The 5,000-nt window shown below is 36.9% G+C and overlaps 1 protein-coding gene across 1 annotated transcript in view; it reads right to left on the reverse strand.

The window, feature by feature from the left end:
• MLLT10 (MLLT10 histone lysine methyltransferase DOT1L cofactor) overlaps positions 1-5,000 on the reverse strand; it is a gene marked incomplete in the record, with an annotated part of 665,806 nt that overhangs the window by 554,777 nt on the left and 106,029 nt on the right.

A 5,000-nucleotide genomic window follows, 5' to 3' on the forward strand; every position in this document is an offset into this window, starting at 1 on the left:
AAAATGTACTGTGACATAATGAAGCAGAGCATGATCCTTCCGTTCAGAGACTGTTCCAACATAACAACCCCAAACACACCTCCAAGACGATCACTGCCTTGCTAAATAAGCTGAGGGTAAAGGTGATAGACTGGCCAAGCATGTCTCCAGACCTAAACCCTATTGAGCATCTGTGGGGCATCCTCCAACGGAAGGTGGGGTAGCACAAGGTCTCTAAAATCCACCAGCTCTGTTATGTGTCGTCGAGGAGGAGTGGAAGAGGACTCCAGTGGCAACCTGTGAAGCTCTGGTGAACTCCATGCCCAAGAGGGTTAAGGCAGTGCTGGAAAATAATGGTTGCCACACAAAATATTGACACTTGGACATTTCCACTTAGGGGTGTACTCACTTTAGTTGCCAACGGTTTAGACATTAATGGCTGAGCCTGTGTGTTGAGTTATTTTGAGGGGACAGCAAATTTACACAGTTATGCAGGCTGTAAACTCACAACTTTACATTGTAGCAAAGTGTCATTTCTTCAGTGTTCGCACATAAAAAAGATATAATAAAATATTTACAAAAATGTGTGATACTGTGTGTGTGTGTGTGTGTGTGTGTGTGTGTGTGTGTGTGTGTGTGTGTGTGTGTGTGTATATATATATATATATATATATGTATATATATATATATATATATATATTATTTTTTTTTTTTTATTTTTTTTTTTAAATATACAATATACTTTTTTACTCAGACAAGTAAAACATTTTACATTAGTTTTCTACAAACTTTTTTTTTTCCCTCCGGACTAATAACTTTTCTCCTCTGATTACTATTTTACTGAAGTAAAACTTGTCAGTGTTCTCCCCACCAATTTAATGGGCACATCTCCCAGCTAATTTTACTGACCACCCTGCTAAAATTGAAGCCATTATTAAGCAAAACTTAGGCGACGGATAGTGTGTGTGTGTGTGGACAAAAGTGAGCTTAAAATCCTCCACTATGCACAGAATGTAGAGAGAACTCATTGTGTAGCCCATTAACAAATCTAGACAAGTCAGAGGACTTCTTTTCCCCACAGAAAACCTCTATTTATGTTGTTTCCAGTGCAGGAAACTCTGGGTAAGATATGGAAATAAGGTTTGCAACGCTTCACTTTTTTAATTTAAATCAATAAAAAATATATAACTACAGTGAAAATATATATATATATATATATATATATATATATATATATATATATAATATTTTTTTATTATTTATTTATTTAAACACTGAGTAGCCTAGTAACCTTTACCTACTGACTACTGAATTTCCACCCCTGTATACAAAATAGACATTTAAGAGACATAAAACACTATTTTTTTCCTTTCAAGATTCAGATAGTGCAAGCAATTTAAAATAACTATCCAACTGACTTCTATTCCCAGATTTGCTTAATTCTCTTGGTATCCTTTGTTAAAGGTGCAGCATTGCACCACTGGGAGCTATCTGAACTTATCAGGCGAGTCTACTTAGGTATGCTTTTTAACAAAAAAGATAGCAAGAAAACAAAGCTGCTGCCCCTAACTGTTTAATGAAAGAAAACTTGGGTTTTACATCCCTTTAAACTTACTTTGATTAAACTTATCCTACTTTTTCAAATGTTTTCTGAAAGATTTCTGTAGCTAAGATTAGACTTTATAAATGCTCCTGTAGCTAGCACCAATACCGCCTTTGCTGCAAAAAAAAAGTTTAATTTGAAATGCTACATTCCAAGTAAATATGTTTCTTTGGGGTGGGCAATCATACTTTTTAGAATGTCGTTGGATAATTTTCCATTTAGTAGAGGCATATTTCTGATGCTGTTCAAATTATGTACTTTCTACATAGAAACCTAAAATTTGACTATAGATAAGAACCAAAAGGCCTATCAAGTCTATTTCTCATACCTTTATATAACATTACTAAATAGGCCTTTATCCACTGTGTGATGCCGAAAGATCAGCAAGTCGCTACGAAAAAAATAAATTTCACTTTTTTCCTCTAATTTTATGATTGCTGTGTTTATGTTTAAAGAGAAAATCCGTTCTTTGTTGAAAACAGCATCACACCCTTAAGTTATTGTCAGCACAAAAGAAATCTAGCCACCACGTGTTTTTGTTACTGTCAGCCTATGTGGGCTCCCAGCCTTTATAGAAGCTTTATGAGGCTAAATCAATACCAGGTGCAAAGCTGGAATTCCTTGTTTCCAGAATGAATAGTCTTTTAACCCCCTCACTTACTGCCAAAGAATAAACCACAACGTTCTTGAATTATATAGTCAGACACATAGTTCTGTTAAATTAAATTATAGGACATTATCTAGACAGTTTCTTTCATCTACTTAACACCCCCAGATACTGTAATATTACATTTATACTGCTACTAACACATAGCGTGTGCAAGAATATAATATGCTGTATGGACTAGAACAACATTATCCAAGGTAAAAGTATGCTGCTTACACAAAGTACAGTTTGAACCTTAAAAATTAAAAAAAATTAGCACACTGAGCTATATTTTTTTTAATTTAGTGTATTCAATAAATGCTTTAAAATTTAAATAAAAAAATAAAAAAAAGACTTAGTTCACTAATCAAGGAAGGTGGGTCAGATGTCTGCCCATACTGGAGTACAAAAGTTTGTTCAGGCACTACTTTCAAGAGACTGTTTACTTTGAGGGATATAGTACTTACACCACTTTACCTCTTCCCGCTGTTAGGATGTTCCGTGCCGTCCTAACTGCACTGGGCTTTAGCGCCGTTAGGATAGCATGAAACGTCCTATCCGTTTGGGTGTCCTGAAACAATAGCCGCTTTCTATATGGGATTGCGGGCTGGGGGGCGTGCCTAGCGTCACATGAATGATCTTGCGATTTAAATTTTTACTCATTTGTTTACATCAGAATTTTTTTCCGATGTAGACAAATGAGTCCCGGCTGTAAGGGGTTAATGACAATGTACTCTGTATGTCGCATTCCTTTAAGTTTTTTATATATATCTAAGTAACAGCACGGGTCTATTACCTCACTCCTGGAGGCATTCGCTATAGCGCCATCTTACCACAGGTGGGAGTTCAGCACTAATTAACCCCTTAGTTTAAAAACTGGTGTGCTGTTAAGGGGTTATGGTGTCCCAAATGATCCATATTACATGCAAGAGTATATTTAACTGTGAATATATAGCTCCTTTAATTTTATTTGGTCATTTAATAATAGCTGATTATGCCTGTGGAAAACAACCGTATACAGAATATTTAGAATCTGCATTATTAACTACTCCATTGTTTCTCAACCGCGATCCTCAAGTACCCCCAAAAGTCCAGGTTTTCATTATAGCTGAAACAGTGCACAAGTGAAATAATCAGCTGATGGGTGAAAGCAGGTTTGTAATCATGGTGTTAACGATCAGCTGATTACTTTACCTGTGCACTGGTTCAGCTATAATGAAAGCCGGGCCTGTTGGGGGTACTTGAAGACTGCGGTTGAGAAATACTGAACAACACTAAAGCTATGTAACCAAGAAGCAGCAGAAGAAAGCAAGCTCTCAGTGGAATCTCTGATCAGCTGCTTACTAAAGTACATGGTTTCTTTACACGCATACATACATATACATCTATATATATATATAAAAAAGGAAAAAAGGGGGGGTCACCAGCGCTAAAACTACAATAAGAATATTTGCTCAGGTATTATATATAGTATGGAGAAGCTTTAAAAATAGTAAATGATGTTATTATCCTTATTTAAGGTCTGTACTCACTATGTTTGTAAGGAGTGCAGTGAAATATTAATATAAGATCTGAGCGTGCTGCCTATGTTGTGAGTCAGTGTACCCGTGTCACTGTGTAAAATGTGAGTAGAAAGAGAAATTCTCAATTATAAGTAAGGCGCACCGCTGTACAATTGTAGATACTATAATGATAGTTTACTGTATGGTATATACATAAAAAATGTTCAAAACCAATGTGGTGGTACAAGTTTTTTCTTTTCCAGTGGATTCCTGGTATAAGGTAAGTATATAGTGCTTACCAGAGCCAACCTCAATCCGATGAGGTAAGTGATCAGCGAAGGGGTATAGATGATCTCTGGGAAACTGTGTGCTCCCTTGGTGATCTCCTCGGGTCTGTTGGTCAGTAGAAATGGGAATCCTGGACTCTCTCACGAAAGCAAGAATGATCCTCTGGTTCTCTCTGTGGTATTGATTCGATAACTTGTTTTGAAGGAACTTTTTCGTGTAATGACAATCCTGGACTCTCTATGTATTTCTTCTCCTTTCAGAAGGTTAGGAGTCCCGTGTTCTCATAGGCACATGGATACAAAAAGAAAAAGCAAGAACATGGTGTAGTACAAGAAAAGGCTATATATATATATATATTTCCGGGTATAAGGTAAGTATATTGTGCTTAGCAGAGCAAACCTCAATCCTATGAGGTAAGTGATTCGCGGAGGGGTAGGGATGGTTTCTTGGATGCTGAGAGAATCTCCTGGAATCTGCCCGTCTGTGGGAATGGGAATCCTGGACTCTCTTACTCAAGCAAGGATGATCTTTTGGCTCCCTCTTTGTTGGTGCCTTGATAAATGTCTTGAATGACCTTTATAGCAATGGTAATCTTGGGCTCTCTAAGTATTTTTCTCTCTTTAGATAGTGGGATGTCACGTGTCCTCACAAGAGATTAGCAATGGCATACAAAAAGCAGAGACAAAAACATAGTGTAATACTGTAAAATGGAAAGCAATTTATTAAGGACAATAAAAAATATGCTTACATTTATAACCCTCAATCAGTTTATGAGGTAAGTAGCAGGTGTGAGAACCAAGCTCCACTCAATTTCCAGTAATGTGCTTAAATTGAGTGAGATAGTTGTGCAGACACTGGTGCTAAACTGCAGAATTAAGGTATCCTTAGAAATTGGTACTGAAGTGTGCAACACTAATAACGTGTTAGTGTGCTGTGGGTGATAAAGGAACTACAAAGTGGGCTGACCGGTCCTGCTAGAATC

Source organism: Bombina bombina, chromosome 5 (genome assembly GCF_027579735.1).
Source record: "Bombina bombina isolate aBomBom1 chromosome 5, aBomBom1.pri, whole genome shotgun sequence".
In the NCBI taxonomy this organism is placed as follows: domain Eukaryota; kingdom Metazoa; phylum Chordata; class Amphibia; order Anura; family Bombinatoridae; genus Bombina; species Bombina bombina.